Source organism: Chiloscyllium plagiosum, unplaced genomic scaffold, assembly GCF_004010195.1.
Source record: "Chiloscyllium plagiosum isolate BGI_BamShark_2017 unplaced genomic scaffold, ASM401019v2 scaf_2529, whole genome shotgun sequence".
Lineage (NCBI taxonomy): Eukaryota > Metazoa > Chordata > Chondrichthyes > Orectolobiformes > Hemiscylliidae > Chiloscyllium > Chiloscyllium plagiosum.
In genome coordinates this window covers 44,527-58,625 of record NW_025215156.1, presented here as the reverse complement: position 1 = coordinate 58,625, position 14,099 = coordinate 44,527, and the positions used below count along the sequence as shown (strand labels likewise).

Sequence of the window (14,099 nt, the reverse complement as noted above, 5' to 3'; positions counted from 1 at the left end):
GTTTACAGGCACTCTCCTTTGAAATTGATGCCATGTTCCTAACCTCTCTGCATTCCAGGTCCTGCACCCTAAAGCTACAGTCTGGGTTCCCATGCCCCTGCAGAGTTAGTTTAAACCACCCTCAAGAGCACTCGCAAACCTCCCACCAAGGATACTGGTGCCTCCTCAGGTTCAGGTGCAGACCATCCTGTTTATAGAGGTCCCATCTTCCCCAGAAAGAACCCCAGTTATCCAAATACCGGAATCCCTCCCTCCTGCACCATCCCTGTCGCCACGCATTTAACTGTTCTCTCTCCCTATTCCTCGACTCTTTATCACGTGGCAAAGATACCCCACTGATACTGAAGCGCCTGTCAGATACTTGAGGGAGCCACAGGGGCGTGGGCAAGTGGTGTGTGTTTTAACCACAAAGTGCTAAACTGAACTCGACTTTCTAACGGCCGTTGCCATGGAGATAATACTGAGAGACAGTCTCTATACAAAGTCCCAAACCACAAAGTTATAAGAATGGGAGCTTTACATCGGACAGGTGGGGAGTTACCTGATGCTGCCTGGAGGTGTTCTGCATGCACACTCTCCAGGTAACTGCCATGTTTCATCAATAAAGACTCAAAGAATACCTCTCAGAGTTCTGTGCCCAGTTGTTCCTATCCAGCAGGGTTCAGGAATATGAGTACACAGCAGTCAGTCTTCACAGTGGAGGTTACGAAGAACATGCCAGTAATTGAGAAGGAGACTGAGGAAGGTGAAGACCTAGAAATAACCATTATTGTGAAAGAGTTAGAGCTGGGCAAGCTAATGGAGCTAAAAGTAGACAAGTCTCATTGCCCTGATGGAACACATCCCAGGATACCAACAGAGTTAATGGGAGAAATAGCAGTTGCACTTAGAGTAATAGCATCCAAGCCCTTAACACTACAGCACTCCGAGGCCATGTTGGTAAAGTTAAAACCCCTTATCATTGTATCCATATTATTCTTACAGATAACTGAGGTCTCCTGGTAAAATTGTGTCTTAATTCCCCGCTGACTAAATAGAGAGAGTCTATAATACAATCCCAGTAAGATGGTCATCCCTTTGTTATTTCTCAGTACCAACCAAATAACTTGCCTGGAGGTACTCCCAGGAATATCCTCCCAAAGCCCAGCCATAATGTTATCCCTAATCAAAAACACCTCTCCCCCTGCTCTGTTGGCCCCTTTTTATCCTTGCTATAGCATCTATACCCTGGGACATTAAGCTGCTAGTCCTATCCATCCCTGAGTGACGCCTCCGTAATTGCTGTAATATCCCAGTGCCATGTTCAAAACCATATCCTGAGCCCACCTCCCTGACCTTCAGGTCTCTTGCACTGACATAAATGCAGTGCAACTGGTCCGTCGCACCTCATTCTGTGACTTGCTCTTGCCTGCCTTGACAGTCTGACTGATGAGCAGTAACAGTCTAAAACTCACCTCTTTTCTCACTATCTCTTCAGGATTACCCCGACTCCCTCACTGGTTTAATGCCTCCCGACTGGCACGAGCAAATCTCCCTGCTCGTCAGGACCCCATGCTTTCCCCTTCCTATGCCATTGGTACCAATGTACGATGTCCTCCCACTGATTATTTTCCCTTTTGAGAATATTCTGCTCCCTCTGTGAGACAACCTTGACACTGGTACCAGGTCGGCACCACCCCATTCTGATCTCTCACTGTCAGCTGCAGAAACGGCAGACTGTGCCCCTGACTAGGCATTCCCCTATCACCATCGACCGTGTGGAACTGGATATACCTCACATTATGGAAGAAGCCATTCTCAGTACCAGTAACTTGGCTGTCAGTGCTACATCCCCTGCAAGTCTATTACCACCTACATTTTCCAAAACAATATACTTGTCTGAGAAAGGAATAGCCACAGGAGACTCCTGCAGTACCGACCTACCCCTCCTACCTTTCCTGGCGGTAACGCATCTACCTACTGTATCTGCAGTATCTTGCAATCCTGACACTGCGACCTATCACACCCCCAGGCTCCTGTCAATTCTTCACTGCCATTAATCACTCCTCCACCAATCCATGCGGATCCAACAGGATTTGCAATCACACTTCCTGCCGACAGAATCATCAGGATCATTGAAACTCTCCCTAATCTCCCACATCCGACAGGAACAGCATGCCACTCTACAACAGGCCATCTCTCCGCCTTAACAATCTACAGACCAAGACAAATACTGCTCGAAAAATACTGCCAGACAATAACTTAATGCTTACGTTTCATATCTTAAACATTTAATCAAGAGACCCTAAGACATTAAAAAGAGACCCTCACCTGACTCACTATTGTAGATTTAATAAAATAAAACCGACAAAGATGGATGTTTAAAGAGACTGAAACTCACTGAGCTGATCCCCGGCTCAGAGTACTTCCAAGGGTGAGGTCTCTCTGAGGGCAGCTGTGAAATGTCACTGTTTCTCTTCTCTGCCCACTCCATTTCCAGAGAGGTTTTTAACTTCACAGCAAGTCAGCTCAGAGAGGTCACTGCTTGGTTTTATTCACTGGGGGTTGCCTTTGCTGCCCAGACCAGTATTTATTGGCCACCTTTACTTGTCTTGGAGAAACTGGTGGTTAACCGCCTCCCTGAAATGCTGCAGTCCATGTACACCATAGTGATGTTTGGACCACAATCCCCCTCTGGCCCACCAACCCTCCCCACCTCTGTAATCCCCCTCTGGCTTCAGAAATTACATGTCCGTGGCATAAGATTTTTATTTGGATTCATTTTTGTTTAATAAACCCCCCCCCCCAAAAAAAAATGAAATATTTCACCACCAAACAAATTTCTGTTGATTGACTTTTGCGGAGGCTGACACATGTACGTTGCAGTATTTTATCTCAAATTGTACACGTAGAATGATGGAACTTCCTTTTAAACATTGCTAAAGAGGGAGGCAATGGCTTAATGGTATTCCTGCCTGATGAGTGACATGTGCAATGTTCCAAGGATTAGGGATAGAGTCCCAACATGGCTGATGGTGGCATCGGAATTCAATACAATCTAGAATGAAAAGGCGAATGATGACCAGGGAACTATTGTCAATTGTTAGAAACCCATCTGGTTCACTAATGTCCTGTAGGGAAGGAAACGGTCATCCTCACCTGATCTATCCAACATGTGAGTCCAGACCCACAGCAATGTGGTTAACTCTCAACTGCCCTCAGGAAAAATACTTTAAAAACTGTTAACAAATACTCCGCAGGTATCACTTAAAAACTGGCTGTTCACATTGGGACCATGTGAATTTCTGAACGGCCTGAACTAAAACTGAGTTTCAGCTTCACCTTCTCCATGTCTCACATCAGTCTGTTTGCACCCAACTCCTGAACACTCATTGAGCCAAGCAGCCCTGTCATTTTCATTGTCTGCTCATACCTACATTGCCCTCAGCCTCCTGTACTGTTCCAATGCATCTCAATGGGAGCTCAGGGACAGCACCTCATCTTTCCATTCAGCCCTTTGTCACCCCTGAGTCAACATGGACCTCAGCAGTTTCTGAATGAACAGACAGTTGTCAGAAGCTGGAACATTCCACCTGAAAAGGGAGTGGAATTTGAGTCCAAAAGGATTTTTAATGGGAAGTTTGCAGGTAATTGAAAATATGAAGTTTACAGGTTAACATCATGATGTGGGTGATTGGGTCTAAATCTGAGAGTTCTTACAAAGAGACGAGGTGTAATCTGGATAAATCTGTGCTCCCTCTCAGCCCAATATCTCCTTCCTCAGTTACAGGGCCCAGAAAAGAGCACACACCCAAAGGGTGATCCAAACACGAATTTGTACATCTTTCTGCTTAACAAAAATATTGGAGCAAACAGAACAGACAAACCTTTCTCCTTCCACAGTTAAATGCCAATGATATTCAGATCCTGATGACTCCATTGACTGTAAAAACTTGCTTTTGAGATCACAGCCTCAATTATTCTGATTTAATATCCTATGAACTGAATTCACAAAACAAAACTCACAGTCAGTACAGGAAGAATATAAAGACATATTTCTTTCTTGGTAATGTGCTTGATGTGTAAATGACTCTCTTCAAATTGCAACCCCCATCCTAGGAAGGGGACATGCACAGGCGCCTCACTGTACCTGACCTCCAATAAAAATGGCGGCCATATCTTAGGACCTTTCACCGCCTGAGGGCCGCAGCCATTTTCCCATCTGCTGCAAACGCAGGATTAAGAGTTTCTAATTCAGACTTACGAACCACACAGAGTGTAATTAAAACTTCCCAGTCTAAAGTGACTCATTATCTCCCTGTCTCTGAGGCCACTCTCCCCTTTCCTGTTTGCGTCTCCCACATTCACCAACGGCCGAGTCACGTGGCACTGCATCGGCTGAGTTACTGGTGTCGTGTCATCCCACTGGCCACGCCCCTCATTCACTCCCATTGTTTGGATGACCAGCTGGTTCCACTTCATCCACCAGTCCCACCACCTTTTCCTATTGGTCCGAAGCTGCCATTAATCAGCTGGACCCCATTGTGAGGTCAATGGTGGGATCCTCCCCCTGTCCGAATCAAACCCGGAGGATGTATGAATGGGGTCAATCAGGAACAACAAGCAGAAGGTGCTGGGAAAGCTCAGCAGGTCTGGCAGCATCTGGGAACAGAAATCTGTCCAGTGGCACTTCGTCAGATCCGATGGGAGCTGGGAAAAACAGTGTGGAAACAGGCCATTCGGCCCAAAACGTCCACAGCGTCCCTCCGAAGGGTATCCCACCCAGACCCATTCCCCTACCCTACTACTGTATATTTCTCCTAACTAATGCACCTAACCTACACATCCCTGAATATTATGGGAAATTTAGCTTGGCCAATTCAACTAACCTGCAGATCTTTGTATTGCAGGAGATAGGTGTTAAAGTATAAATAATAGGGAGGGACAGAACCCAAAGAGAGACCAGAATATTTGGAAAGACAAAGGAGTGGATTACGATCTGGCTGGGAGGGTGCATAGCTATTAATGGAGGGCACAGGAACCTGTGTCTGGCAGCATCTCAGTGGAGGTGGCGGAAATGGCGACTGATGATCTATGTTCTGCTGCGAAAACAGACCCCGAGCTTCCAGCTGCCTGCCACTTTAACACACGAATCTGTTCCCTGGCCAACATCTCTGTCTCATGCTTACTGCAGTGTTCCAGTGAAGCCAGAATATACCAAATGGCCCCATATTTCAAGAATTGCAATTTCCCCTCCCATGTGGTCAATACCATCCAATGTATCTCCTGCACTTGCTGCAGCTCTGTCTTTGAAACTCACACGGCCAACTGAAACATGGATAGAACCCCCCCACCAAGTCCTTACCTTCCACCCAGTTACAACACATCATTCTCTGCCATTTCCACCACCTACAATCAGACCGCACCACCAGATTAAGGGGTTTGACAGAATAAATACTGATGTGACTGAGGGGAGTCGGAAACCAGATTCTGAGTCAGTCACAGAATCAAGGGTTCTGCTTTGGATTCGTCAAGTTTAAGGCAACACAGACACGGGTAAGGGGTTTCAGTAGCAATGGAGCTAGGGTGAAGAGGAGATAAGCAACGGTATAGAGTTGGAATTCCTGGTGTTTGGGATTGTGTAGATGTCTAATCAGAAGGTCAGCTTCGCGTCAGATATAACAGCAGTATTGTGAAGAGTCTAGTTCTGCTGCATAGTTCCCAGTGAGGGGGAGAGGCTCAGCAGTTAGGGAAAGGAATTTGTAAGGCAACGGGTTTAACCATTACAATGTTTCATTGGGGGAAACTGAACCTAATCGAGTAGTGGGAATGTGGTAAGCAGTTTGATAACTGAGTAACAGTGGAGTAATGGAGAGGGATGATGGGGAGGGAGAGCTGGGCATCGTCAGTGTACATGTGAAACCCAACATGGTACTATTGCACAATGTCACCTCCTGGCACTATGTAGGTGAGATACAGGAGGGGCCAAGGATAGATCCATGAGGGACACCAAATGCAAGGAATTCAGAAAGTAAAGGGAGAGTGGAGATGGAGCAGGATTTTGCAACAACCGTGAGATCAAATGTCAGTTTTTCACAGAATGGGAGACAAGGACATAACCAGAAAAGACAGAACAAGGAACTATGTCTATGAATCGGTGAGAGGGACTGATGAGGAGGAGGAGAAAAGAGAGTTGGAAAGTCTATGGTTTAGTGAGATTAGGGTAAAGGGTCAAGGTGAGCTCTGATAAGGCTTGACATGAGATGAGATTGGAGAAAGATGTAGGTTTGGACAAAAACCGGGAACACCACGTGAGGCAGTTTGACTCAGTGGGCTCGTGGGAGGGAGGGAAGCAGCAGATCGGATTATCTCAGTCTTAGTGACAGAGAAACTCCATGTGCTCCAAACCCTTGCAGTTGGAGAGAAGAATGGAGGAGACAGGATGATGGACAGTGTTTCACAAAGAAACAAAACCAGGGTTAGTGATACTTAAAGTGAGTGAACACACCTGATGTATTTAACTTTTATCCAAAATATTAAAACAAACGACTGAAGTTCTGGTTCGAATCCCATCTTGGCAGATGGTGGAATCTGAATTCAAGAAAAAATATTTGGAATTAGGAATCTCCTGATCTCCATGGAATCATTGTCAATTGCGGAAAAAAACCCTGCCAACCTGACAGTGACCCAGCAAGCTACTCACTGAAATAATCACTGCAAAGTTTCAACAAAGGAATGAAACTGGATGGACCACTCGGCATCTAAGAAGGCACCAGAAAATACAACCACAGAATCAGCCCTCTTGATGGTGCAACGTCCTCCGGACTAACATCTGGAATTTGGTGCCAAAATGTGCAGACCTGTCTCACAGACCAATCAAGGAACAGCCTGACATACTCATACTCATGAAATCAACCCTTACAGACAATGACCAGACACCACCATCACCATCCCTAGATATTGAGATTGTGGTGATGGAAAAGTACAACAGGTCAGGCAGCATCCGAGGAGAAGTAGAATCGACGCTTCGAGCTTACGCCCTTCATCACCCTGACCTGCTGTGCATTTCCAGCACCAGACTCTTGACTCTGATCTCCAGCATCTGCAGACTTCACTTTCTCCTGAAATCTCTGGATATGTCTGGCCCCACCAGTAGGACAGACAGGCAGATGTGATGGCACAGTGATGTCCAGACAGGGAGGATTTGCCCTCTGAGTACTCAGCATTGCCTTCGGACACCAGGAAGTCTTATGGCTCCTGCTGATTACCATGTACCGTCCTCCTTTGGCTGATGAATCACTTCTCCTTCATGTTGAACAACATTTGGAAGAAGCACTGAGGAAGTAAAATTGTGTCAAACGTACTCTGGGTACAGGATTTCAATGTCCACAATCGAGACTAGCTCTGCAACAGAATTACTGACTGAGCTGGTCAGGTCCTAAAGGACATAGCTGCTCAACTGAGTCTCCAGTGAATGGTGACGGAACCAAGAGGGAAAAACATACTTGATCTCATTGTTATGAATTGACCACCTTCAGATACATCTGTCCATGACAGTATCGGTAAGAGTGACCATCACAGATTCCTTTTGGAGACACAAGTCTTGGCTTAAAGTTGAGAAAAATCTCCATTGTGTTGAGTGGCACTATCACTGTTCTAAATGGGACAGACTTTGAAGTGATGTCGGATCTCAAACTGGGTATCTCTGAGGCACTGTGGGACATCAACAGCAGCAGAACTGCACTCCAGCAAAATCGGTAATCTCATGGGTTTGTAAATCCCGCTCTCACCCATCACAATGGACAGCAAAGGAGGCCATGCCATGAGCAGCACCAGGTATACTTAAAAATGAAGTGCCAACCTGGTGAAGCAATCAAACAGAACTACCTGCATATCAAACAGCATCAGCAGCAAGGAACAGTCCTAAGTGATCCTACATCCAATGGAACAGATCGGAGCTCTGCAGTTTTGCCACACCCAGTTGTGAACAGTGACGGGCAATTAAACAACTCACTGGAGGAAGCATCACAGATATCCCCACCTTTACTGATGCAGGGGCCTCACACGTCCATGCACCAGATAAGATGACAGCATTTGCAGCAATCTTCAGCCAGAAGTGCAAAGTGAGATGATCCATCTCAGTCTTCTCCAGTGGTTTCTAACATCACAGATGTGAGTTTTAAGCCAGTTCGATTTAGTTTGAATAACATCAAGAAATGGTTAAGTAGTGCAAAGGCTACAGGCCCTGCTAATATTCTGGCAATAATACTGATGGCTTGTGCTCCAGAACTTGCCACCCACCAAGCCACATACCGCTCCAGCACTGGCATCTACCGACAATGTGGAACATTGCCCAGGGATGTTCAACACAAAAACACAGGGCAATCCAACCCAGGCAATTTCCATCTGTCAGTCCACACTCGATCAGCAGCAAAGTGATGGAAGATGTCATCAACAGGGCTATCAAGCAGCAGCTGCTCAGCAACAACCAGCTGAGTGACACTCATTTTAGGCTCCACCAGGGCCACTCAGCTCCCGATTGTGTTACCACCATGATTCACAATCTGGCAACCAGCTAAATCCCAGAGGTGAGGTGAGTGTGATAACTCAGTCCCACTCCAAGACCACTATTTCTAGCTGATTCCACCCTTGTGTCAGCTCATATACTTTCATCCACTTTGAGTTATCTCCAGACTTCATTTTCCAAACACACTCAGGGCCAGCTTCCCACATTCAACCTCCCTGTAATCTCAAGAAAGTCTAAATTTCTGCTTGTTGATTCATCAAAAGGCTTCTAATTATAATCAACAGCATACAGCCATAGATATGTACAGCAAGGAAACAGACTCTTCGGTCCAACCCGTCTATGCCGACCAGATACCCCAACCCAATCTAGTCTCACCTGCCAGCACCGAGCCAATATCCCTCAATTTAAAATTCTTACACTGGATTTAATTCCTTGCTGTGATAATCCCTAGCTCCCTGCACCACACACACTTTGAGACCCCGACAACTCATTTGCTTCGAGACTCCCAACCATTTGTCAATTCATTACTTCACCTGTGTGGCTGTTTCTACAGTTGCTGTAGCAGCATGGTCTGAAATTCGCAGCCAAAACCTCACAGGTCTGCTTTCCACCTTTAAGACATCGTTCAAAACCTGCTTTTTGGCAATGCTTTTGGTCACCTGAACTAATATCTCCATCTTTGGTCTTATATCTAAAGTTCTCAATGGTATTTTTGTGAAATTATAAACATGATAATAAAAATACAAACTGTTGTTGGTTTGGACATTATTTTCAAATCATCACTGTTGCTGAATGAATAATCTATAATGCCACTTACCCAATCACATTGTAGGAGCACCTTCACCACACAAACTGCAGCTGTACAAGAAAGTCAAACATCACCCTCTCCACAAGCAATAGGGCTTTGGCATTAATCATTGGTATCTGTGGAAGGAGAAACACAGTTGATGTTTCAGGGAGTGCAGAATGGATTACAGGGAATGAAAGTGGTGCAGAATTTGACAGTCAGAAATGGAAGGAAAATACACTTGCTTGTTGGAAAAAGAATTCTTGACTGTCAAAAATATTCAAGAAAAAAGTAATCTGATAATAGAGCAGTACATGGTCAGGGGCAGGGCAGCAGTGAAAAACTCATTTACAAAGGGACTATAAAAGTAATAATACAGTACTAAACAGACCAAAAATACACCCATGGTTCGAGACTGAGGAAGCTAGATATTGACAAAGTGGTTATGAGGGAGCCTAGAGGTGAATCAGAGCACTATTGGCTGCTATGATCCCAATGACACCATACTAGATAAAAGCTGCACATGCGCCTGGCTGCACCTTGCCCCCTACAAAGATGGCGGCTCCGCACGTGTCCAGTGAATCGTTATCCCGAATAAAGATGGCGGCGCTCACTCAGGCCTGCAGCCGCGCTGAGGCAATTCCCCATTTACTGCAAACACGGGACTGGGACGTTCAAATTTGTGTTTTCCGACGTGCACAATTTGTTTGTAGAACCTCTCCGCTCATAGCAACACGGTTTTTCTCCCGTTTCCCTGTTTATTTCTTTCTTTACTATATCCTTTCTCTCCATAACTTCCCGAACATTCATGACAGAGACTCTGCGCCGAGCGCGAGGGTGATCACATGGTTGTTTAGCTCCGCCCTTCATTCACTTTGATTGGTTGGAGGACCAACATCCCGCTAGGTAATCCAGCTCCGCCCACCGTCCTTTCATTGGTCCGGTGCTGACATCAATCGCCCTGTTGACTAGAGCATGCGCAGTGTGTGCTGCTTTAGCTGATATGTTGGGTAATGTGATGGGAGAGTTTGCTGAGGGTAAGAATTCCCTTTGTGTGAGCGCTGCAGTAGATTTCCTTTATTCACGGAGGGAATTGCCTTCCTACTCATGACTGTATAGCATGATTGATGATTCAATGCCATCTGAAACAGTACATAAACACCCCATTTTCACATCTGAGATCTTTAGCACATTGTATCACGCTCTTCTTTGGAAACAAAAAAAAACATAAAACGGAACCTCAAGGAATCGGAGCAGGCGTAGGGCATTCATTCCCTTCAGCTTGTTCCCTCATTCTATCAGCTCATGGCTGGGCCAACCCAGACCTCAACAGCTCTTTTATGCTTAATCCGCATAGCCCTCAACTGCTCAATATTTCAAAAGTCTATCTGCCCTCATAAAATAATTTGAGATAGAATCATAGATTCCCTACTGTGTAGAAACAGGTCTTTCAGCCCAACAAGCCAGAACAACCCTCCGAAAAGTAACCCAACCATTCCCCTCCCACATTTAACTTTCACAATTGTTTGGGTGAGAAAATTCTAGCTATTCACTGAGAGAAAAAATCTTTACTTTTTTCTAAAATGAATGTTCCCTTATGTAATGTCCCCTGGTTTGAGACTTCACTGGTGCTAGAAGATCAAGTCAACATCTCCTCTGTCAAGCTCCTCAGAATCTTGTTTCCATAAGATCACCCCTGCTTATCTATTCTTTATAGGTCAACCCTTTCGTCCTCGCAGCAACTAAGTGAATCTTTTTGAATGGTCTCCGATGTTGATTTATCCTTTATTGAATATGGGAGCTAACATTGTATACAGCACTGCAAGTGAGGACTCGGCAACAGCCAGTGTGGTTAACCAATCCTCAATCCATGCTAATACATTTCACCGATACCATGAGCTCCTAAATTGTGCAATTAACTTTTATGTAGCACCTTATCATTTGCATTTTTAAAATCCAAATACAGAACATCATTGGATTGCCCTTTATCAGCCCTGCTTGCTATCTCCTCAACAAACTGTCGCAAATTTGTCAAATATAGTTTCTCTTTCACAAAACCTAGTCTGCCATGTTTAATGATAATCTTTTCTCGATGTCCTGCAATTTCTTACTTTAATATTCGACTCTGTAGATTCTTTCAGTAGATTTGTTAAGTATGATTCCGTCTCTTAAATCCATGTGGACTATGTCCAATCCTGTCACTGTTGAGTAAGAAACTTGACTGCACTCCAATGTAGTTAGTAAATGTATCTGTATTTATTTTTAAAAATCGATCACTTATCAATGCTGGACCCATGCAATATCAATAAATTAGTGACTCTGAATTTGGGTTATTATGTTTCTTCTGTTAATTCCTTTTCGTACTGTGTTATGCAGACAGCGCCAAGTGATCACTCTCAATTGTGAGTAAATTTGAAAATAATATATTTTAAAAATTACATCCCAAAATGCTGCCTCATTATTGTGCAAGGAGGATTTTGCATTCACTAGTTTGCAGATAAAATTGAACAGGTGTTTGCTGCAATTTGGCCAGACTACAGGTTACACCAAAGTGGCAACTCTGCTCTCAAATTCTTACTTGACACTGCCCAAGGCGATACTGATGGGACTTCACTTTGCCATTCTTGTTCACCAGCTTTATTTCCAGGTTTAATTCTATAATCATTCTAGATCTTGTAATTATAGAAAACATCTCTTTTTGGTACATATGTAAATATCATACTGAAATGTTGCACTGAATGGTACGAAATCTGAAATTAGTCTCTAAACTGATAGTAACGTGCTTTGACCCTTCTACGTATGTATTGGCATAAGTCTATGCCAGTTATTTTTCTGAAGCCTGTGATTCATGATGAAGGGCTAATGCCCGAACCATGAACATTCCTGCTTCTCGGATGCTGCCTGACTTGCTGTGCTTTTCCAGCATGACACTTTTCGACTCTGATGTCCAGCTTCTTTGGTTGTCACTTTCTCCTTTGAGTAGATTAAACCAAGAATATTTTTTGTTGATGAATGTGCAATAGAAACCAATTCATGAAATTCAGATATCTCACATTTACCTTAATTATGGGAAGGCTAAGACATTACTAAATTATTGTCAGTAATTGAAACCGTGCTGAAAAACTTGTGCAGTATCAGTGCCTCACGCAGCTGCAGTATGTTGTTTTGCACTCAGCTATATGTTGTTCTCACTTGTTTCTTGTGAGAGATTACAAAATTAACTTAGGTGAATAAACTTATGATTTCTTTAACCAATTTTTTGGAGAAAAAAAGTCAGTATTTCAAGTGCTGATAAAGTAAAGTAAACTGATAATCAGTAGAAAGGGTTTAAGATGGATATGGAACAAATGCTGGCAAATGGGACTAGATTAATTTTGGATATCTGGTCAGCATGGACTGAAGGGTCTGATTTTTTGATGTACAACTGTGATTTCATTCTCTCAATTATTCAAGAAGTTAATACTTCTAGGAGGAAAAGGAGAATTTATGCAAGAATGCACTTGAAATGATGATTGAGGTATATCAAACTCACATTCTTTCATGACCTTTTCCTCTGGGTTCTTCAATGACCAAACTTGTTTTATTATCTGATTAACTTTGAATCATGTGATTTGTTTCGCATAAAATATTTCGTTTGGCTCTAGTGAACTATTAAGAAGTGTTCATATTTAAAATTTAGGCAGCGTGATTGTTAAGCAAGGAAAGGTTGGCGTTTTACTCCCACTGAACCATTGCTCTATAAAAGGTAACAAGCTTTTTATCTTTTCTGGACACTGAATTCAATTCTGAAGGAAAAAATCCTCGTCGGTAATGTTCCCACATATGTGGAGTAATTGCTTCTGGTCACTCTTCAGGTTACAGAGGCTCGGAAAGAAATGAGTTGGCCAAAGGTAGCAACATCATTTGGATGGACTATGCTCATTGGGGAAACTTGCAGGATCTGTAGAAGGAACACGTGTTTCAGAGAGTATGCAATAAACCTGAACATTGTTTTTTTTTTCAGAGCTTGGGACCCGACTGGAGCAGCAATGAAGCTCGTATTGTTTCTTAATTTTCCGAACTTGCCAAATTATTGTTGGTAAATGCAGGTGACTTTATCAAAGCATATTTCACACTCCCCAGCCAGGAATTTGATCCCAATTCTGTCAGTCCATCCATTCCTATGGATAACAGGTATTTTAAACGTGAGCACTCCATTTAACTATTTGAATTGAATACTTCAGTGGTTACGTCCTCTTGGATTCTTAATTGCAAATTACTCAATGTGATTTTTTGTCCCCCGAGAATTTGCCAAGCACTGGGCAGTTCTGGAATATCCCAAATATTTACAATAGATGCATTCACACTATTGAAGGCAACCTGGCAGATTTGAATACCATTCAGGTAGTCAACAATACAAAATTAACTTTATGAATTGCTTACTGTACACCAAAAAAGCAAGCCAAGTATTAGTGAAACCACAGATTGTTTCCCATGGATTCCCAATTCTAAACAGTGCATTCCAGATATGCTCACTATCACCATCTGGGAGCAGTGTCCAAAAGTGCTCCCAAAATTTAGAAAGCGCATAAACTGCCCTCCAAAGCTAAATCTGATGTCACAGGCTTCACTCTTATTGTATACAATGACATTTATTGTCCAGTTCTTTAACGTGACAAATGATTTTCCAAACAATTTATAAAATAGTTTAAATCCTGAAGAAATGTGATGTCAGCCCTTTGTAGAGGTGAATGGAAAGTGTGATGTTTACTTGACCTTTGGCTCTATGTATCAGGCCGAACTGAACCTTTAGCAAGATGTGGGATG

At 43.6% G+C, this 14,099-nt stretch overlaps 1 long non-coding RNA gene across 1 annotated transcript in view; it reads right to left on the bottom strand.

Moving 5' to 3' along the window:
* Positions 1–13,130: 13,130 nt before the first annotated feature.
* LOC122548181 overlaps positions 13,131–14,099 on the bottom strand; it is a 10,445-nt gene continuing 9,476 nt past the window's right edge. Inside the window, exon 4 of the long non-coding RNA XR_006311185.1 lies at positions 13,131–13,233. This is a non-coding gene — a long non-coding RNA (uncharacterized LOC122548181). The remainder of the gene's footprint in view (positions 13,234–14,099) is intronic.